The 23,577-nt window shown below is 38.9% G+C and overlaps 1 long non-coding RNA gene across 1 annotated transcript; it reads right to left on the bottom strand.

Annotated features, from left to right (window-relative positions):
* Nucleotides 1-9,024: 9,024 nt before the first annotated feature.
* On the bottom strand, nucleotides 9,025-22,152 carry LOC134840750 (uncharacterized). Its single transcript, XR_010162442.1, has 3 exons — nucleotides 22,047-22,152; nucleotides 18,714-18,986; nucleotides 9,025-9,116 (listed from the first exon to the last, which is right to left on the bottom strand). It is a non-coding gene; the product is annotated as an uncharacterized LOC134840750 (long non-coding RNA).
* Between the last annotated feature and the right edge of the window lie 1,425 nt (nucleotides 22,153-23,577).

Raw genomic sequence — 23,577 nt, 5'->3', positions numbered from 1 at the left:
TTATCTTTATTCCCATAACCTGAATTTCGCGCCGTTCTTTCGAAAAACGCAGATAATAGTGCAGCGACAGAAAGCGATTCTTCATAGTTCGATTCTTTCTTCCACGATGATTTCATTTTCGTGCCAGCCTGTAACCCACAGAACTGATTGGTGTCGATTCAGTTGTCAAGCGCAGGCCGGCTACAGACGTTTTGTAGAAGATATAAAACAATCATCGAACAACTTCTCTGCGTCTGGCCGATTGTTTGTAGACCCAAAACCGGTGCCGCCATTTTCCTAATTCTACATAAACTGTAAGACCCGGCTAATTTTGAAACTTTCTATTTGTCCTATAAAATTTTATACGATATACTATACGCTTAAATTTTTCCCGCAAGCTAGCACCCGGTAATTTTTCTCACTACCCAAAACTTTTGGACAGTTCCGTTGAACTGAAATATCTAACAATTGGTACTTAAAAAAACTGCTTGATAACTTTATCTCGATTCCAAAATTTTTGGATATAATTGAACGGTGTATTAATCTATGAAATTGGAACATAGACAAGAGGTACTGGACTAGTTTTTTAGATTGGTTTATGACTCGAACCCGGTGATCATATTTTCCTCAAATTTTTGTGAAAAACGTTTAAAAAAATTGTTTAAAAAATTCTCAAAACATTCCCAGAATTCTGCGAAACAGTGCTGTAAGATGACACCAACCTTATGTTAAGTGGTCCTGTAGCAAAATATTAGGCAAAACAAGTTGAGTTTTTTCAACCTCAGGTTTCTTCCGTGTGTGTTGTTGGAACTTGACCAATTTGCCTGATCGCCCACCCACCTTCGGTGAAACTGAAAGCCAAATCGTTTCAAGTGTATCAAAGCCGTTTTTGTCCAACCGATTATTGACTTCGTTGCGTGGCAGTAATGTTAGGTGGTCAGGTACGGTGATATTAAATGGGTTAAGTTGAGTTCTTTTATCATCAGGTTTACTCCCTGTGTGTTGTTGGAGTTCAACCGACCTACTTAATTTGCCAACCCCATTGGTACTTCAGCGAACGTATCTGTGGCATAGGTCCCTTGAGTGTATGGTATTCATTCTAGGAGCTAGTTCCTTGAATCAAGCGCTTCAGAAGTTTTCCGCTCTGTCCCAGAAGCGCGGCAAAGATAATTGTTTTACAAAACCAGGCAGCAACAGAAGCTGGAAAGACAGTATCAAGTATCTATAAGGCTTGAAGAGCTTAAGTTTGAACAAAGTCAGCTGAAACTAGAGCAATTGGCTGAACTTCATAAAAAGCAACAATTTGAAATGGAAATGAAAGCGGCTTTGAAATTGATAATAATTCGTCGGACTTTAGCGAGAAGGTAGCGAAAAGTGATTGGACGAGAGTAAGTCAGCTCATTTCAAAAATTGCAATAGGTCAAACTATTGCTTGGGTAGACTCTGTTAGCTCACATACACCTTCTGAGAGTGCTCGTGCGCTAGGTTTGCTGGCCTCCACTACTGAACAGTTTCGTCAGAACCGACGAATTCCGCCAACCTTGTTCATGCAATTAACACGAGTAATAGTCATAACCATGAGCTCACAGCATTGAGTGAACCTGGAATCCATAGTCATGGACAGTGGCAAATGCCTCAGTTTGGTAGTGCAAGCCTTTTGCCATTGCAAGCTTCTGTTCCATCTGCTTCGATCCCAGTTAACATTATCCATGCTAGTGCACACATGTTACCACCACCACCTTCTGTTCCTTACAGACCATGAGTTCAAACATAACTAATGGTAGTTTTGCCATCTGGCAACCCGAATCATTGCCTGTCCTAATGTTACCGGCACAATGCGCTACTGGTTTTGTTTCTTTGTCACCAGCTTTCGCTGGTGCTGACTTCTCATCCTTTGGAGTAAACCCACATCCGGTTTTTCTTTCGGCACCTCATTGCCATGCGGCGCCAGTCCAGATGCAACGTAGTGTTCCCTTTGTACCGCATACTGTGTCACCTCATAACAACGATTACCATACAAGTGATGCAAACTTTTGACAATTGTCGCTACAACTCCAATAGTCACGCCTGTTCAGTTTCGTGATGCTGGAAACTTTATTTTCTAATGTGACAACTGTTGTCCCACCGCGTAACACCGCCGCTCCGTTTACTAGTGGTGGGACTGCATATTTTAATACTCCGCCAGTTCATTCTCAGCAATTTCCGCGTTTTCTCAATAATAGTAATACTGGTTATCAGCCAGTCAACGAAGACTACGTACCGTCTTCTGTTAATCCGAATCAAGGTTGTTCATCGGATTGACCTCCCTCCGCTTGTGATTTAGCTGAATTAATAATGCATAGCCGCAAAGACCATCTTCCTGAATGAAAGTTAGCCCAGTTTGATGGCAACCCGTTAAATTGGCACGAATTTTTTGGTCAGTTTAATTCCACCGTTGGTTCCGCTGTTCTCACTGATGTTACGAAACTGACAACATCAGTACTTAAAAACACTCGTCACAGGCAAAGCAAAAACCGCAACCGCGGCGTCGTGTACAAGGATGCACTGCTAGAGTTGCAACGGAAATTTGGGCAACAACACGCTATTGTTGGTGCGCATCTTGATAAGCTCAAAACTTTTCTTCCACTTAAGATGCACAATTCGGAAAATGTCATTAGTTTCTCCTCTGCAAAATCTGACCTCGTAGCAGTTTTCAAATCATTGTCATTTAAATATGATCTAAATAGTGTGAAACTGTTAAGCCAAGCTGTTAGTAAACTTCCGCCTAACCTCAAGGAAGCTTGGTCAATGCATACTGTCAGGCATAATTGGCAGCGCCCAACACTCTTAAATTCTAGGAACTGGTTGAAAGAAAAGGCCGAGGGGCATGAGAGATTACGTGTATTTAAGTCTCAGGCAAAAAACCTGGAACAGTTGAGCCAAAAACAACCAAAGTTTTTGCAGCCAATAGCAAGGTAACTAGTAAAGGACAGGATCAGTTTAAGTTTCCCAATGCGTTTTTGTAAAGGTAGTCATGCATGGTGGATCTGTCCTTTTTTCAAGAAAAGAATGCTACTCAGTGAACAAAATACGTAGCTGAACAGAAGCTTTGCTTCGCTTGCCTCGATAATGCTCGAAAAAATAAGGCTGGAACAAACAAGTCCAAGGAGAATACAAGCACTCCCACCCACGCCGCTGTTAGTGATGTACATGACATTGAATCGTCTACAGGGTTGTTGCCAATTGCAACAATTGGTAAGTCCTCGGATGTAACCAGTCTCGTGACGTTCGTTCTTTGTGATAGTGCATCAACTCACTCTTTGGTGTCTTCGTCACTCGTCAATAATCTCGGCTTAGTAGGTGGCCCGTTAATTTCTCAATTAATGGTTTCAATTCAACTGCTGTTGTTGAGACTCAGAGGGTCAAGTTTACAGTTTCCTCCAAGCAGAATAATAGTGATTTCGTATTCTTTTTGTGTGCATATGTCAAAGACAATATTCGGATTGGTTTCGAATTAATCAATGTTGCTGATTTGCAGAATAAATAAACACAATTAGCACCTACCAAAACCACTCAATATACTAATGAGGACGTTGAAGTTGTTATAGGACAAGACTACTACCACGCCCTTGGACCCATTGAGTTCATATTTGGAGATGATAATTTCTCACCGTGTACTGTTCGCCTACCGATAGGTTGGGTCATAATTGGTCCGTTGCCGCCGTCCGTTGGTTCTACTTCTTCGTGTTTCAAGTGTGTTGTTGAAGATTCCTCTTCGACTGAGCAGATAAACTCCTAGTACGAGTTGGGATCTTATGGAGCTTTCAAACAAGTCGATGCCCGTTCCGCCGCAGATAAACAAGCTTTGTATATCCTTAACTCTGAAACCGTTCACAATGGCGAAAGATACCTTGTGCCTATGCTTTGGATTGATACTATGTCAGTCTCTAAAAAAATTATTACTCGTTTAAAAAATTGGAGAGAAGGTTAAGTAAGGACCCTGAACTGCGCGAAAGATATGCAGACACAATTAGAACGGACATTAGGAAACGCTATGTCATTACTGTCGAACCGAATGATCTACGTAAGCGTTCCGATCGCGAGTGGTAGCTTCCGCACCATCCCGTCGTAGATCCAAACAAGCTGGGTAAGGTGCGCCGAGTCCTTAATGGGGCTTCTAAGCTTCACTTCTAAGTTTCACTTAAATAAGTCCTTATCGGTGGGTCCAGCAGACCTACTCCAATATTTAATTTTTGGAGAGTCCGTCAACAAAGTACGCCGTCTCCGCGGATATATAGGGTATGTTCCTCCAAGCAGGAGTCCTCGCCAGCGGTCAAAATTCGCTCCGTTCTTTGTGGCGGGAGGAGACCACTTCCGAGCTGTTAGTTCACCACTACACTCGCCCTATATTCGGCGCACGGGATTCGCCTACATGCGCCAATTTGCGCGGGCGTTGCGAAAAACAGCAACTGATAAAATGTCCAGATACCCTGAGACCGCATCAGTCGTGAACGGAAGTTATTACATAAAGATTACTTGTAATCGTTCGAGAACGTTACCCATGCAATTACAATAAGCCGTGATTCCGCACAAAACTCAAATGTCTTCCATCTTTGGTAAAGCTTGCGTTGCACCCATGAAAGCGCTATCTCTACCGAAGCTAGAGCTTCAAGCTGCTCTGCTCGCCACACGACTGAAAGATGATATACTGACAGCCCTTACTGTCAGCATTAATCATGTCTACATGTTGTCAGATATTACTACAGTTTTGCATTGGCTAAACTCCAGTAACAAATTAACTATATTCTTCGCTCACCGTATCGGCAAAATCTTCGAATCGACCACTATTGATGAGTGGCACCATGTTCTGAGCGGCAATAATCCAGCTGATACCGGAACGCGGGGATTTCTTCGGAAGTCCACAAGGATAATAGCTGGGTTATTCATCTGAGCATACTTAGGACTACTCATTGGCCGTTTATACCCGATGAAATTCGTTTGAAGGGTACTTTTTGTGATGTTGATAATTGCTTGCTGACATCATCATCCTTCCTATCCGATGTCACATCCAACAAATATCCCGAACACGGGTTCAATTGGGAACAGGTTTAGTTTCTTTACGAGATATAAAAGAGTTGTCGCCCTCATGTTGAGGATGCTGCCTTCACATAAACATTTTCGCGGTAAGGACTTACGGATCACCGACCCCACTGAAATTGATATTGCAGAAAACAATCTAATTCATCTTGCTCTGATGGAATCTTTCACAGTCGAGATGAAAACACTCACCAATGGCAAACCTATTTTAAAAGTAGGTAATTTGCCATATACTCTCAATTTATCGGCCCCGCTGGTATCATTCGTTCCACCAGACGGATCGTTCGCCTAGTGAATACCGAATTTGATACTAAGCACCCAATAATACTCAAAGCCCGACATACCCTAGTTCGATTGTTGGCCCGCAGCCTCCACTATAAGCATTTTCATCAAGAATTAGATTACATGCGCTCCCTTTTCAATAAGAAATATGCAATACTGGGGATGCGTCGGCTACTTCGGTCTATCAAAAACCAATGTGTAACATGCCGTAAATTCAAAGCAAACACGATCCAGCCAATTATATCCGATTTACCTATCAAACATCACGGATATAAGGAACCACACTTTAACCATATGGATGTGGATTATTTTGGTCCGCTTTACAATCCGGTTTGCAAAAGCACTCAAAAAAGATGGGGATTTCTTTTCACTTGCCTCACCACCCGGGCTGTACACCTTGAGATTGTACCATCTCTGGACACTAGTTCTTGTGTCATTGGCATTGAACGGTTCTTTGCGTGTAGTGGTACACCAAGCACCATCTGGTCGGATAACGGCACGGTTTTCGTTGGTGCGGAAAAACAATTACTCGCCTGCATCAAGAGTTGGATGGCATGGCTCCGACCGTTTTTGCACACAAAGGTTTGCTTAGAAATTTAACCCACCATTAGTGCTAATTCACCTGAGTTAGAAGCGTTAACCCCAAACCATTTTTTGTTTGGAAAACATGCCACAGGCTTTACGTGGTTTTTACATGGGGAGGACTTCGACCACAAAAAAAGGTTGTGCGAGCGCAGTCGTATGCTAACGCTATTTGGTCTCGTTGGCTTCGCGAATATGTTCCCTCACTCAATAAGCGTGTCAAGTGGCACACGCAGTCTGACTTCACAATTAGAACGGGATCTGATATGGGTGATTGAGCCCGATAGTCCGCGGGGGTACTACACTCTCGCCCGAATCATTAAGCTACATTATGGACAGGACGGTTGCACACGATCAGCCCTTGTTCAGACCGCAACCCGTGAAAACACTCAGCCGACCGTAGAGCTCGCTCCTGTTCTTCCTTCTTCATGGGGGAGGATGTTGTAATGCAAGTGTAAACGAGAGTATAAATGCATGTAAACCAAACACAAGGTTGAATATGATCGGACCAAAATGTAAATGCACATAAGCACAGTTGGCCGACCGGCCTATTCCAAATGTACTATATACAGACTTGCCAGTTGGCGGGGGTTCAGATCCCTCCATACGCAGATCTTAAAACATGTAGACCCGAGGGACTATAGCCCAAATTGACCGTTTTTTACTGTTTTTTTGTCCAATTCGGTTCAGCCTTGATTAAGGCTGACCGCCAAAAACAGCAATTTGTCTGAAGAACATTACCGGTTTTTGTGACTAACTTGCGCCGAAATAGTTGATAATCGGTGCAGTTTATTGAAATTATATGATGTTAGCCTTGACCGAAACTTTGATGAATTATTGAGTTTCCGAGAGTTTTGTCGATAAATACTCTTAACAATTGAAGCCATCGACTTCATAGTTTTTACCAACTTAGCGAGATTGAGCGCGCATTTTCGTCAAGTCTGAAAATTGTCTTTTTTTCGCTACTTTTCTACGCTCGTATAATTTTCTCAAATAATATTTTAATTAGATGCAAGATAAGTGAACTGTAAGATTTCGAAATTTCATTCTTTTTAATCTATCGTCTTTTTTTCTGGAAAAACTTTACTTAGATTAAACAATCAGGTCCATATGAGATAGTACTTAGAAGAAAATTCTCAGCGGTGCTTCAACAGGTTGAATTACTTTATGCGCTTGCTCAAGTAGGTGCTCCTTCATTGATAAGTTTTCTGTATTGTTGGATTATTGCACTACTTGAAACAAATTTAGTATTTATATTTAGAATTTTTTCTTATACTTTTTGAATTTGATTTTACTATAAAGAAAACTAGTTTTTGATGTTTCATTCAGCACTTAATCGGCCAAAAACGTTTACTTAAAATGTGCAAAAGATTAGAGAAAACTTTTAAATTAAAAAAAGGTTCACGTTTATTTTGTTATTTATTATGAAGACTTATTTTGTCTATCTGCCTATTTTGCTAGTTATAGTACTCACTAAAAACGCTATTAATTTGAAAAAATGTATAAAAATATATTCTTTTTTTAATTTTTTTTATGGAGATGGTCGGGCTATTCTGTGCTACTTGCAGGGGCGGAACTAGGAGTTTCTCAAGGAGAGAGCGGATTTTCAAAAATTTTTCGAAAATTTGTCGAGTATTTTTTAGATCGACCAAAATGATTTTCTGTCGCAAAACACTCAAAAGACCTTCTTTCGGCCGAAATTTCTTCGCCCAGCAAAATTTTGTATAAAGCAGGCCAAAAATGCGTTTTTTTTTTGCGCCCGCCCCCTCAAATTTAATATACATTGGCGCCCAAGGCGACTTTAAAAAAGTTTCAGGGTCCGTCGACAAACATGGAGATCTCATGATAGTAAAAAGGGCGGACCCTCTGGGTCGGCAGGGGGTCAAATCTATGAAATAGCCCCCCCCCCCCTTAAATCCGCAACATGCTATCCTTGTTTTCAAATAACTATTATTTCTAATCCAGAAACGTGCTTTTTTTATTCCGTCTCTAAATTTCATAAATTTCTTAATACTGTGCAATTTTGAGCAATTTTTAAAACGTTCCTATTTACGATTTTTTCTGATAATTGTTTGTTAAATGTTTTGAAGCGTCGTTCATGAATATTAGTCGTCATAAGTTTCAACGCTGAATTGAATTTTTTCGTTTTCATTCGTACTTCCACATTACGCCGGATTTCTTTTTTTATATCGTATCCTTTTTTAATTTTAAAAAGATAAATTTGAAGAAAAAAAATCGGTCTCTGAATATATGAGGTCTGTTTCGACCGACTGGAAAAATTAGATATACTTTGAACTCCAATGGATTTGAGGGGGCTTTGTGTGGATGTTCCCTCGTAAAGAGTTTGATCACTCGACAACCAAAGCTTTTTCCTTTGGTGATGTCTTAAAACACTGGCAGACAAAACCTGAAACATTTTTTATCAATGCTGTCTTAATGTTCTGAGATAAAAAAAACGGAAAAAACGTTTGGTCAATCCAAGTTTTACAAAATTTCTAGAGGCGCCCCATCGTGTGATCAATCATATTTTAATTGCTAAAACGTTTTGTCATTACGTTTGATCCAAAAAAGAGTCAGCCTCTCGACAGTCGGGACCATCCGATGACATGAACAGCTCCCCCACAGCAAATCTGGGCAGTCCCAATATGACCAGAGCCAATAGACTCAGCAGTATTGGGACCCAGGCAGACTTGGTTGTGCAGTTAATGCTGTACCAGACTCCTGTATCATCAAAGTGCTTTTTGTTTCCCTCGCATTTAAAGTTTAAAATTTGAGAAGTATGGAGTTTTAATTTAGCCAATCTGGCAATATTAAAATCTCTCTGACTCTGAAAAATTTTTTTCATTTTGAACTGAAGAGAATTAATATCATCACAGACGTAGCTCGCTTACAAACATTTTTCTAAGAAGATATGTTGAAAGTGGTGGTTTGGCAGTAGAATTAAATATGTGGTACTCAGAGATCTAACTTTTGAGTTAATTGCAGTTAATTGCGGGAAAAAATAGTAAAATGCAGCTAGTTATTCAAAATGGATGAGTGTTTGAAAAAGAGGGAAACAAGACCTTTCTCGATGGCGAGAACGCGATCAATAGCAACCAACACCATCATCCAGTCAGGCATGATCATGACAATGAAGATCAGGTAAAGAGATAGTTTGCATGATATCTGAGAGATGTACGCCACACATGACTGCAAATCTACATGAAACACCAATGAGAACTTATATAAGATGATATAGTACACAATCAGAGGTTCGGCGAGAGAGGGGCGGTAAGGGACCCACCCGTTGTTTTGTATTTAATTGTAAATTCAAGTAATTAAAAATCTTCGGGGAAGGGCAGATTTAAAAAAAAATGTCAACGGACCACTTTTTTGAACTTGAGCTAATTGATTTCTGATATTCTGAGCTCTCTTGAATCACTATAAACAAAAGCGGATTTAGGGGGGGAATTGGACGCCTCTTTCCCAGGGATTTGTTGAAAAGGTAAAACGATAGTAGTCTAATTGTTAATTCCGATACAAGAGATAGTCAACTTAATCTTACAAAGTTAGCATAGAGAGTGGTTGAGAACAGTATCCAAGGGTGACAGACTGTTCCAAGGACAAACACCTGCTAATCAATTAGTCTAGCACCGAGAGTGAACATTAGATTGACAGCTTCCGAAATGAACTAAATTACTCTATAAAACACTTCCCCTTCGATAATGAAACCCTAGTTGAATAGAAATGATTTTAAATGACTGAAATGATTGATCATGGATGGTTGAAAAGAGTTACTAGCTTCATGTTTGGATACAATTTAGACTTTAATAATGACAAATTTTTAAAAACTAAAAGATCACTGAGCAGTGATACCAATTGAGTTTTAAGTCACTAATGACCCACCCTCTCCCTGGGTTAGAACAGTTTGAACGAAAGTTTTACTAGATGTTGTAGGTCACTTGTTTCCTTCCTTGCTTTGATTGATGAAGTCAATCATTACGCCCCCCATCTTGGTGACCGCAGTTCTCTTGCGCCCGCTTCTTCTAGACGTCGTGGATGAGGTCTCGCCCTGGCTATCACCCTGGCTGCTGTATGAAACCAGCCTGGCTTTCTTTGATGAGGCTCCCTTCTTCTTACTGGTGGTGGTAGATTTCGACTGGTCCCCTGGATTGGACGTTCCTTGGTCCCTTGGATGATGATGATCCAACTCACCGCCTTGTGCCGGAATGGTGTCCTGGTCACTTCCAACATCGACGTCTGTTATTGCTGTTGCTGATCGTTCTATAGGTGCATCAGGGTTGGTAGTTAATGACTGCTTAGCCCGTTTTACCGAGATAATCGGCAAGTCTTCGCTGTCTTCCGATTCAGAGCCACTATTCTCAAATCGGCGCCCGATTCTTTCCCGTTGTTTTTCCGCAATTCGTTTTTTCAATCGTTCTTTAACTTCGCGCGGAGTCGGCGGTGGTAACCCTGGGTGAGTTGCTCGCTTTTTCACTTCACTCGATGGTACCGGTAATACGGATCTAGCTGCAACTTTCGATTTCTTTGGTTTGGGCTTTGCGGCCACTCCCGATTTCCTAAGCACAACCCCTCTAAAGTTTGTGTATGTGTACTCTCGGATCTTAGTTTAGAGTGAATTTGCTTATACCTTTTTAGGTTTCTGTTCCCAGTTCGCTGGAACAACAATCCAGATGGTCCCGGTTGTCCATTGGGGTTTGCACTTTTAAGTATCGACAGTTCGTCGTGTTGATTGGCGGATTGGTCCTCTGTAAGTCGTCCTGCATGGGTCCTGTTTTTGATATCATATGCGAGGTCTGATCTTACACTCCAGTTTGTATCGACTGGACGGGGCATGTCTTGCGCATTTAGATCGGCGGCATCTAAACAAGCATTTTTCGTTGTTATAACCCGTGACCAATCCAGATTTTGAAGAGATGGCTTTTTAGTAAGGTTGCGTAAAACTGTGTTCGCTTCTCTACTATGGTGAGTTTTAAAAGGCGAGATTTTTAGTGTTGAATTTTTCGAGAATCTGAGAGCACCAAGGGCCCGTTCAACCATTTTCTCCAAGTGTTCGGGATCTTTTTCTTGAGCGAAGGTAAGGATAGAATTCCTAAGGCTGCCAATGGTACGCTCGACGCACCCAGTTGCTCGATGGTCGTTTACTGGTGATTTAATGATTTCAATGCCCTCCCCATTACAAAAAGCTTTAATCTCGTTTGACATGAAACTAGTTCCCTGATCAACGTGAATTTTCCGTGGCACCCCATGGTTTGTTATATAGCTCTTCAAGAATATCAATATCTTATCTGACCGATTATTTCCACATACCATTGCCGATCGTCAACGAGAAAACCGGTCGACCGCCACTAATACATATTTTCGGGATTCATTTAAGTAATTGATGGGGCCCCAAAAAAATCTAATTGGACTGATTCATTTGGTTTTTTCGGTTCCGGTACAGTTCCAAGTTGGTTTTTCTTTAGTATCGTTTTTAAATTCTTACCAGCTGCGGTACATTCAGGACACCATTCGGCAATGGAAGCTATTGAGCGGTAAATATAAGGGTACCAGTCATCTTTTGCTGCATCGAACATATTTGATTTTCCGTGGTGATACGCATGGATTTGGTTATTAATTGCTGATTGAAGGTTAATTGGAATTACTAATTTTTCATCCATCCAGACTACATTTTCCTTCACCGAAAAGTCATTAACGAATTGAGCATAATAGAGGTTCATTTCAGTGATTTTTTCATGGATTTCAGGATCTTGTGTAACAATGAGATCGCGAATAGCGCTCAGCTGGGGGTCAGATACATAATTCGATTCTATGAACTTTAGATTAAACAGATCAGGTAATGAAGTAACTTTGTTAACGATTTTGCAATTCCGAGGATAATTGACATTCATGATAGATTCGGGTCCACGGGTGGTACTGTTTCTCCTTTGAATGCCGAGGGTAACGAGAGAGTTGTGTTAGTGCGAATTGATCTTGTTTCTTTGGTAACGGCCTCTAGTGATACATTTGGGGGCAATTCTTCAATATCATTGCTACTACTATTCAAACTTGGATGCTGTTTAAGGTATTTCTGCCATTTACGCATGCTTCAATCCATTTTGATATTTGATGTTGAAATTTGAGAATTGGATTTTAATTATTTTGAACAACTTTAATCTGATTTAATAATAGCCCCATATAATCCAAGGGCGTATTTTGCGTAGCCGTCGGCGCTCAAAACACGTGTTTGAATCTGATTGGTTGATTTCCGCTTACATTTTTTCCTCCCTCTACCGAGTCATTTCGTGACAAAATTTCCTTTTGTGTCCCTTGGATGTATTAAAGCCAAGAGCAGTGCGAATTAGGTTGATCTTTGCCACTGTAAACATATTATCATACGTACTAATTGGCATTGCTTCTCTACTTGGATGACGTGATAAGTAGTCCGCCAATCCAATTTTAGCCCCTGGTTTATGTTCAATTCGAAAATCAAAGCGAATTAGTCGATCTAACCAGCGCGTTAAACGGCTAAAAATCGCTTTATTTTTCTTATTATTACCAATAAAAGGGATATTAGGGCTTTATGATCATTAACGATCAAAAATTTTGGCCCAGGATGTAATTTCTAAAGTATTCAGCCCCCACACAACTGCCAGCATCTCCAATTCGTTTGTTGAATATTTCTTTTCCGCTTCGTTAAGATATCGCGAGGCAAACGAAATTGGGCGCCACCCTTCTGGTCCTAACTGTTCCAACACCGCGCCGAGCCCGTTATGACTTGCATCGCACACTATACGAATGTCCCTGGGGATATCAAAATGACGTATTTCAACAATGTTCGAAACTTGTTTCTTAAGATTTTCGAACGCGTTCTGGCATTCAGGTGTCCAAATGTGTTCATTACTTTTGCTTAGTAGAGGTCGCAGTGGCGCAGATGATTGGGCCAATGCCGGTAGATACTTGTGCAGACTGTGGATTGACCCCATGAACGATTTTATTTGCAACAAATCCGCGGCGGTGTTAGCGCCTCTATTGGTTCTGTTTTCCTAACCAATGGAGTGATTCTGGTCGGGGTCATTTTATGGCCTAGCCATTCGCATTCTCGTTGGGCGAATTTACATTTTGTTATTTTTAGGGACAAATTTTCACGATCCAGTTTCTTTAAAATTTTCTCTACCGTCGCTATATGGTCTATCGCAGTTCCCTTGGTTACAACCAAAATATCGTTGATGAACGAGTGCGCCTGCGGGTATTCGGCGAGTATGCAATCCATTGCGCGTTGGAATTCCGCGGGCATTGTCGTTAGACCATAGAATCCGGTCTTAAACCGGTACGTACCCGTCGAGTGGCCTCCAATGAGAGAAAAATTGCACTGTACGCTCGTTTCAGCGTTTAATGGCAGTTGGCCATATGCGTATGTTAAATCCATTGTTGTGAAATATATGTCTCCCTGTTTTTTTCTCACTAATCGTTTGCCCAACTGTGTCCATTAGTTCCTCGATATTCGGCATTTGATACTTATTCTTATGCACCCTCGACTCGAGTGCCAATTTCACGGACCCATCCTTTTTTACTGTAATTACTATTGGGGACACAAAATATTTGTCCGAGCATTCTGTTAGTTTTTCGATATGACCCTGTTGCAATAGTTTATCAATTTCAGCATCCACTTTTTCTTGCAACAAAATCGGAACTCGACGCCCCTTCTGTTGTACTGGGTTGAGGTTTTCAAAAAATTCTGCTTGTACTTTGTAGTTTCTTATTTTTCCTACCCTGCTAAAAAGGTTTGAAAACTGCTGCTTACTGAAATAGGTTTCCCATGAATCCAACTCCCCCTCCGGTTCCAGTGCGTCCTTGTTGCCTTCTTCAATAGACATTATCTGTTCCCCTGGTGATTGTTGCACCAACTGGAGTCCTAATTGGGGCATCAGATCTCTTCCAATTATTGATGGTCGGTTCCCTCCGATTACTTTTCGCGTGTATCTTCCAGCCGTTTGATTGTATTGTTACCGCCATTATTCCAATCATCTGTAGTGGATTGTTTCCATAATCCCGAAAAGCTTTGTCCTCCTCCGTAAGATTATCCAATTTTACTCCTGACGTTCCCAAAGTCTTCCGCAATTCCCCATTGGTGAAGATCGAAATTGAAGACCCGTTATCGATCCACACTCGAGTGGGTTTCCCATTGACTTTAATCGGCAATTGTGCCCCAGCAACTTTCAATTCTGTGACTCTTTTATTTTTTATCGCCATGACCATATAGTCCCCGTCTGAGCTGCTCGAGTCCCACGAGTGCACCACTGGATTCTTTAACCCATCCAATGGAACTTGCATGTTGTGACGCTTCTTCATCCGCCGAGTTTTCCAGATGACCATCGTCAACGTTCTCCCGTATCATTCCTACGGCTCCCTGTCCCCGCTGGTTTCCACGCTTCCCCCTACAGGTACGTTCGAAATGGCCATTTTTGTGGCAAAAATTGCATGTAACGCCTTTTGCGGGACATCTGTCCAAATGTTCCCTGGTGAATTTTGTTGATCGCAGTTATAGCATTTTTTGTTATTGGGAAAGTTTCAACCTCGATTCGATCCTCGCCCTTGGTAAGAGCCCCGGCCCCTTGCACGATAACCTCCACGGATTATTCCGACTGGCTCCGATTTTATCTGGATCCCTCCGCCTCCTGATGTCGATCCTTGGGCCCACAATGATCCCGTGGCTACATATGATGATGCATACATGTTTCCCCTCTCGTACGAGAGAGCTATCCGGTACACTTCCTCAGGTGTTTTCGTCGACCTGCATAGTTCCTTTTGTGCATCACGGTTATTCATGTTGACAATGAATACGTCTCTCAGTATCCGGTCCTCTAGTGTTCCAAAGTTGCAACGCGCCGCCAATCCGCTTAGTACGGAATGGAATTGCTCCAAACTTTCATTGATAAACTGCTTACGAGAGAGAAGTTGGTATGTCTCATATGTCTCATTTCTTTCTTTCTTAAACTCCGTTTCCAGTGCGTCTATCATTCGTGGGTAACGAATCGTCGAGAGATCCAGATGCGGTCGTCTTTTGTGAAGTTCGTCCTGCCCTTTTTCCCCCAGACACAAATACAGTTTCGAAATCAGCACTTGTTCCGATTGCAGTCGATTTTTCCAATCTACTTCCTCGGGCAAGTCAGTAACTTGGGCGGCTGTGAGAGTCGCGGCGTAGTTAAAGTTCTTCGGGTTTAGTGAGTGCTTGGCGACCATTCCCCATTGGAATCTGTTATTCCAAAATTCCCACATCATTGGCGGTTCCGTGCATTTCGCTGGCCAAAATCCCGTGATGGCCAGTGGATTCTTTCCCCCACCTGAGACTGCTGACTGCGCCATGTTGAAAAGGTAAAACGATAGTCGTCTAATTGTTAATTCCTATACAAGAGATAGTCAACCTAATCTTACAAAGTTAGCATAGAGAGTGGTTGAGAACAGTATCCAAGGGTGACAGACTGTTCCAAGGACAAACACCTGCTAATCAATTAGTCTAGCCCCGAGAGTGAACATTTGATTGACAGCTTCCGAAATGAACTAAATTACTCTATACAACAGATTCGACCCCCTTCTGACCCAAAGGGCCCTCCTTTGTACTATTTTGAGATATCCATTTTTGGCTGACTGACCTGAAATTTTTCTAAAAGCGCCTTAGGCGCCAATCTTTACTAATTTTGAGGGGAGATCGCGCGCCGAAAAACGCGATTTTTGGTCGAATTTTTCCAAAAGTGCCTAAAAACGCCTTTTTTGTCCTTTTTTTCAAAACTTTTCAAAAATTCACCTGGTCTTTATAGTGGTTTGGGAGAGCTCAAAAAATCAATTCGGTCGATCTAAAAAAAGGTCGACAAAGTTTTCAAAATTTGTTTGAAAATCCGCCCCCCCCCCCTCTCGAGAAAATCCCAGATCCGCGCCTGACTATGAACACTCTATTTCTGCCAAATTTCTACGCTACAGGAAAATTTGTGGAAATTAAAAGGCGTTTTTGGGCAACTTTTGGAAAATGGTGATCAAAAAACCGCGTTTTTTCAGCGCGCGCTCCCCCCTCAAAATTATTATTTGCATCACCGAATATATCATTGCACTGATAGTTTTGGTTAGTGTGTTCTGCGTCACCTTCAAGTTTTATCCTTTGACTCTTACTACAGGTTTTATTACTTATTTCGTAAAATGAAGTATTTTACATCACATAAAAGATTTTAATTTAGTTAAGTTTGACTTAAAACGCCTTGAAAACAAAGTTTTCCTTTTTTGAACCGGCTATATTCGAAAAACAACTTCTTATGCAATATTGCACATGCCAAAACTTTAGCCATTATTTTCAAAGAGTTACTGATAAAAAAGCAAAAACGAGAAAAAATAGTTGGTCTTCTTCGTCCCGTGATAAGTATACAGTGCATACAGAGCTGAATTAAATGAGTCAGACAAAATGAATTAAACCTATAATTTAAATTTCTTACTGCGCTTCCCCTACTAACATGTTTTTATATAGTGTGGAAGATTTGACCCATGTAAACATCCCCCTCCAACGACCAAGAGAACTTTTTCCACCCTGAACAAAAAGCGAACCAGCAATAAATTTCGCGCTATTAACGCGTAAGCGACGATATAAGCGGTCAAACTTTTTACTCAAATTATTATTGTTCCGACTTTCGAAAAAAGTGAGGAATATACATGCCTACGATCTTACAAAACTTGACAGCGTATTGGTATCGATCCGGAATTCTTTTATTGTTGAGAGAGTATGCTTGCACTAGACTAAAATGCCGATGGATGAGCTGTTTGATAGATTTTGTCATATTTTATTCGTTAAGTTATGGTGGTTAAGAGATTGCCAAATTGGACAATTTGGGACAATTATTACGCAATATATTACGCAATATACGGTTGTTGTGTGTTATACTAACTTGGGGCGTAGATTGTTGAGGTTGATGGATTGGAGAGAAAGTATATCATTTCGTTAGAAAGATGTTTTACTTCCTCGGTGACTAAGATTTATTTTAAGGAAAACTTACTAAATCTTACTTAGGGCTTTAATTTTGTGATCAAGGGTTAAGGGTCGGAGAATAGTCAATCAATCTACAAATTTCAGGTATAATTAGAACACAGGTAGGTTGTTAGATACTATTATAGATCTTACTAATTGTTTTGCGAGGTGTTTTAGCCTGGGTCAGCTAAGAGGAGGGGCTCAAGCGAAGGATGAGTAACCGAAACTCTTCACTGTTTATTTTAATTGAAACGGTTAGCTTTTCAAAATCTCTGTTAGTTCAGGGTCGTTGATGAGGGTTGGAGAGTGAACCGGGTTGAGGTCGTTAGACACTTTTATCTAGAGGTTGGGGGAACAAAGTTTTTCTGATTGATCGAAGGGATGCCTTGATGTTTAAATAATTTTAAATTTAATGCAATAAAATTTTTGATTTATTTTAAAGATCCACGGATAGCTTTGATGGTCTAGTTTAAGGAAAATTTAGGTTAATACAAAGCAAGGATAGGCCTGGATAATATTTTGCTGTAAAGTTTTAAAAGTTAGGAAGAAATATCTTAAGGTTAAAAAATTAAGTGAAATTAGTTATTGAATAATTATGGTTTTTTAATTTAAATGAGGAAACGAGGATGAAGAGGATGAGAAAAAGATGAATGGTGAAAGGCTTAGGTTCCTTGAGAAGCAGGGAACTTTGACAATTTTAATAAATTAACTTTTTTTACTAACAAATTTTTTGTATTTTATAAAACTAAATTTTAATTTCACAAAGTTTTTGGAAATTACTGCAGGTTTTGATAAAAAAAAAGACTTGTGTTTGTTTTGTCAGTCGTTATTTAGTTATTTTGTGATGTAATACAACATCAGGAAACATATTGCTTGAATAAAAAAATCTTATTGGCACAAGTAAATTTATTTATATGTCAGAGAATGAAACTCTACTGCATAGAGAATTCTGACGACGTATATTCTTTGTGGTTTGCGTCTTTTCACGGTGTAGAAGCTTAGTCTGCTGTTTAGTTTTGACCCTGTATTTGCCGTCTCGTTTCAAGCATGGAAGACATATTGAGACGTATCGACATACTTAGTAAGTTGTCTATGCTAACTAACGTTTTGCAATGTTGCGATTTATTTTTATCCTATTTCTAATTCTTTTTGCCGAACCTAAGTTTTCAGTAAGTTTTTTTCGAGACTTTTGGTCGCATCAGATGAGTAGTTGCCTGGAGTAGCTTACTCATAGAGTAATTTCAGATAAGGTACACCATCTGTTCGTCTTGCTCTTATCCTATTTTCAGCCGGATAGATTCGTGCAACTTCTTAGTCTAACACCAATTTTCATCTTACTCTTATATCTCTTAGTCTCAATAGATCTAGCGTATACTGGTATTTGCGGGTTGGATAATGGCACTTGTTCCAAAGGAAAACAAAGTTATTCTTAGTTATTCTTCTAAGTTATACTCAAATTGTTCTCGTGCTGAAACTACAAGTAGTTTCAGCTATACAAATAATTGTCAGTCTTAGTTATGGATCATGATTGGTTAGTCAGCAATATTTTTTCGAGATAGTTTTATCGAGAATAAAAATTGGTTATAGATACTAGTTTAAGCTGGTTCCAATATTCATCTTACGCAAAACTACCTCCTTTTTTGAAAGTGCTCCTGCGCATGCCATTTTAAGTGATGATAGTTCAATTTAACGGTTATAAGGTTTTCATGCATGTGCATCATAAAACTATTCACCCATATATTGATCAATGGAGAAAATGGACGATTCACAGCGGACCCTCACCGTAAAGTAAAACTTAAAAAATTACCTATAGATCCACAAAGCGCAAGGTAAGTAGCAGTTGCTCTTCGAACCATTTCAGACACCGCTTGAACCACCATCAAAGTCTTGGCTGAGAAATTACCTTCCAGACCTAAGCCAATGGGGATGATGGGAATTTGGCTCAAAAGGGATACCGCGGAGACTCCTGCGGCTACTGCGACCACCCTAGCATCGACTCCATTGTCAGCTTCAACAGAGGAAAAATTTGCTGCTGCGACGTTGTAGATTGATTCCATCTCTCTTCGCAACTTTCTGCAGCCTTAAAAACTGACTCAGCTTTTATTAATTAAAATCTCTAATAATTAGGCTAGGCAGAACCAAAACTTTTCCTGAACAATTGTATATTTTTCAAAAAATGCTTATTTAAAATTTTCAAATCGTATTGAAACACTTAAAGAATTTCCTTGAAATTTAAAAAATGGTTAGAAAAAATAGACATCTTAAACGGCAACATCTAAGGTTCTAGAAGTGGGGTATATTTTTCTAACTTGAACAAAAAAGAGTATGTTAACAATCAACCCGATCGAGGTGCTCATTTTATGGTTGGACCGCGTCGACCAAAAATTGTACGCTTCGACCGTGCTTTAGGTACGTTTCGGCCGTGCTTGAGGTATGATTCGACCGTGATCCAGGTATATACCGTATTAATGACCTTTGTCTAATTTAATTAAGGATAAGTCAGAAAAAACTGGATCTACTAAAAAAATCAGCACCAATAGAAATCAATACAGTAAATTAGCACTAGATTTTTCTGTTGAGAAATAGAATTTTGCTGAATTCTAATTGAACGAAAAATCGACTAGCTTAATATAATAAGGAACCTAACGTAAAAATATTATCACATATATTATCAATTTTAAGAAGATAGTTTAGGCAATTTTAGTTGTTAGTCCAGTTTCGAGCAACTTAAGCAAGCGAGCAGGCGTATAATAGCGAAATGAGCTTTTTCAGCTGTGGAAATTTGGTTTTACGCCAGAAAAATTTAGTTTTTGATGATTTTGTGGCGCTGTTTGGTAATTTTTGTTAATAGTTGATTCTCAGGCTTCCCGGGGATCCTATTATCACAAGATGATCATTAATGACAAACGTTTGGGTTAAAGAAACGGTTCTCATTTTCTAATTTGTTTAATATTGTGACCGGAATTTGTGCGCCCCTCGCACATCAACCGGCTGCTTTTTTGCAACTTAGAGTCAATTTATCAGCAGTAAATTGGATGCATTTGAGAATTATGAAAACTATCCTTGCATTATTTAAAAAAGTGTCAATGCAAAAATTTTATCTATACAGTGTTGATTTAAGTTCACCTGACAACGAACAACATTTGATCTTTCATTGCGTTTTTTTTCCAAAATGGGTTAAGATTGGACAAAAATTCCAGAGAGCAAAAACAGATTTTCACCAGTAACGAAATTATGCAATCTTTTTTCCCCAAAATCTCAACCAAAACATGAACCCGAAAAAAAATAATTTATTTTTGCCTTCCCGCACTCAGTAAAAAGAGAAAATAATCGATTATATTACAACTATGATGTTAAAATGATTTAAAACCGATTTGAATGATAAAATTTTTTGTGACATAATAAATCAGAATTGATTATAACTTTTCCTAAAATCTCCTATAATTTCTTATAATCTATTATAATCGCTTAAAGTCTCCTATTATCTCTTAGAATATCTTATAATCAATTAAAATCACATTACGAGGCCAAACTGTGCATTTTGTGCATTGTAAGCGGATTCCGCAACAAGGACGCTCCCTTTGTTCTTTTTTTGTTTTTTACTTTCCTTTGATCGTACCGACAAATTTTTCACATGTTCAAAGACTTGTCTCTGGAATCCAGGAACATACAGACAAAAAATTGTGCTCCTTTCCAGTGCACATCTTGGCCACGCAAGGCTATTATAATAGATTAGTATCTTTTTTTGTCAAAAATCTCTACAAGTGAGATGTCTTGTCACTCTTTCGTTCATCTGAACACAAAGTTTTACCACGAAACAAAAGTTTTATTGAGATCCCTTGATGTTAATTGGAAGAATCCCGCGGTAGTTGAAATATAACTCTTCCATAAAACTCATGAAACTAAAGCAGTGAGCTGATATTTTGGTGGTCAAAAAAACACAAGATGTGCGCCATGAAACAACTATAATCAAGAATAAATGAAATGAAAAAACGTTATAAATTTGAGTTGATTTGAAATTTGCTAAAACAATTTTCCCATTTTCCTAATAAACTTACGTCTGCGAAAAGCATAGAAAATAAACAATTCACATGGAAGGTTGAAGACAAATTATGCAAACAAAAAGGATTATAAACCATTATATTCGATTATAATGGATTTTTTCTGCAAAACAATAAAGATAAAAATTCGGATTAAAATAATCGATTATAATATAGTATAATTGATTATATTTGATGTCATAAAGAGAGATTAGAATCGATTATCAATTGATTAGAATCAATTTGGTCTCCATTTTTCTAATGCATCGCAGCAAAGTTTTAGGAAAGTAAAAGTTCAAGTTCCAAAAATCGGTAACAAGAGAAATTACGTTTCATTGATAGCCAAAAAAGTTCATTTTAAAAATATAAAAATTAAAATCTTGGGCATGACACAAAATTCAAACTTTTCAGCAAATTTTTTGAAATTTTAACTAGAACCTTGTTGGGACGTGTATGAGGCTTTTGATAAATTTTTCACATCAAATAACTTGTTATTTTCAGCGTAACTCTTGATGAGTTAAAAAAAACCATGAGGACCCATTTTTGGGGTAAGCTTTTGGTTGAGAAATTTGAGGTAAAAATTGTAGCATATTGATTCTTGTGAAAAACTAAGCAACTTTTGTTGTCCTCCTTTGCTGTCCAACCTTAACCGTTAGCGTTTGAATGCATTGCGTCTTTCAAAGTAGTTTTGTAATTGATTTCAGTGGCCAAAATCTGCCGTCGGAACATACGAGTTTTTTACCCGATAAAAGTTGAACAACAAATTTTTAAATTTCTCCTTCCAAAAGTTTCGAAATGAAAGCCTCAAAAATCAGCAATAGTTCTTGTAGTCCAATGAAAGTTTCTAGTCTCTAAATGATTGATTGATAGCTTTGTTGCTTTGTTTGCGTTTGCTTGTATTTCAACAATGTGATCAAATAATTAAAGTATTTTTCAAAACTCAAGCAAGGAAAATTCAAAATATCTTAATTTTTTCTTCTACCGCAATAATAGCTTACGTATCATTTCCTTTAATGGAGATCTTGCAAAACAGCCAAAAATGTGGCTTATGATCTTTTTGAGAAACATTTGAGCACAAAATGTTAACTTATATGTCATACCTGATATGAAAACTGAGCAAAACTTTCTTTATGTTTTCAGTTTTGAGCTGAAAGTTTTGCTGGAAATTCAAACTGCACTTTCTGCAATCGTTTTGGGAAATAGTTCTTCAATTTTATTTTCGAAATTAGGAACAGAGCTATTGAAATCATTACCAGAATAAGCCTTATTTACCAATCAACAGTTATGACGTGTTCCTTCAATATGCCAAGATATTTCAAAAGGCTCGGTAAAAATTTAATTGCTCATTACGGTAGCGTTTTTATAATTTAGTATTCTTCGCTTAATGGGCACGCGTCTAATTAGATCTCTTTCTGATTTTTTTGAATGCACAAAAGGTTTATTTGGGACACTTATGTTCATTACACGAATAACCTGATTTGATTCAGCAATTTCACTTGAACTGGAGAAGCTGTTGTTTTGCATAACAAGCTGCAAATGATGAGACTGCAGTTTTAATACATTCTGCAATTGAGTGTATGGGGGCAGCACAACAGTGCCGAAGTACAACAGTGCCGAAAAAAAATTAGTTCAACAGTGCCAAAAAGTAAAACTTTTTTCAACAGTGCCGAAAAATTGAACAAACTTGAAGATATTAAAAGCCATCAAAAATTAAACGGCGATCGAGTACAATTTTATGTGACACTTTGTTCTTTTGAGCACGAAAATTTGCAATTTAGACATTTTGGCGCCAAAATAATTGTTTTATTTGCATTTGCACCCATTTTAACGCCAAAATTGGAGTGATTTTCTTGATTAATTACACACTGTGATTAGTTTTTTTTTCTCAAAATTTCCCGATTTTTGGCACTGTTGTACTTCGGCACTGTCGAACGCCCCAATTGTATCATATCAGAGAGCAGCAACCGTCTAATCAAAATTATAGTATTCAAAAGCGCTATCTTTATTGTTCCGACTTTCGTAACGAAAGTAACGGAGTATTTTTTCTCGGAGTGGTTTTTTTTCATCAGAGAATTTTAAAACTTTTTAACAAGCCATTTTGACAGAATTGGTTATATCATTCAAAGTGTTTGGAGTCTTGAGCTTAAATTTAAAAAGATATTTCACCGTTGTCATTTTCGCCAATTTGGGACAATTAACGCGCGATATATTTGGCGCTATTAACGCGTAAGCGAAGATTTAATCCGTATTATAAATCGTTCCAAATTGGTTGAACGAAGCTTATTTGCCATAATTGATGTGTTACAAGGAACAAAAACTATTTTTTTGTACTTTATATGGCGTGTGGGGCGATGATTTTCATAAAAATTCTCAAATTAAATTGAAAATTTGTTTCTTTTTTTTTACATTTAGTTACATTTATGTTATTAGTACTGCTCCATAGACCTGAAAAGACTGTCGAAGCAATCAGTGCTTCGCCCCGATATTAAAAGTCTTCTTTTGCTTTCTACGCATTTGACGAGGATGCAGTTGAAATGCCCCATTATTCAACTGAAAATTACTCAAAAGCACGAAGTCGGTTTGTGATCTAGTAGAAAAATTTCTAGTTGATGCTTCTTGTTTTGCTTCTAC

The sequence above is a fragment of the Symsagittifera roscoffensis genome, chromosome 2 (assembly GCF_963678635.1).
Source record: "Symsagittifera roscoffensis chromosome 2, txSymRosc1.1, whole genome shotgun sequence".
Classification (NCBI taxonomy): Eukaryota; Metazoa; Xenacoelomorpha; order Acoela; family Convolutidae; genus Symsagittifera; species Symsagittifera roscoffensis.
This window is presented reverse-complemented; position numbering and strand designations above follow the sequence as displayed.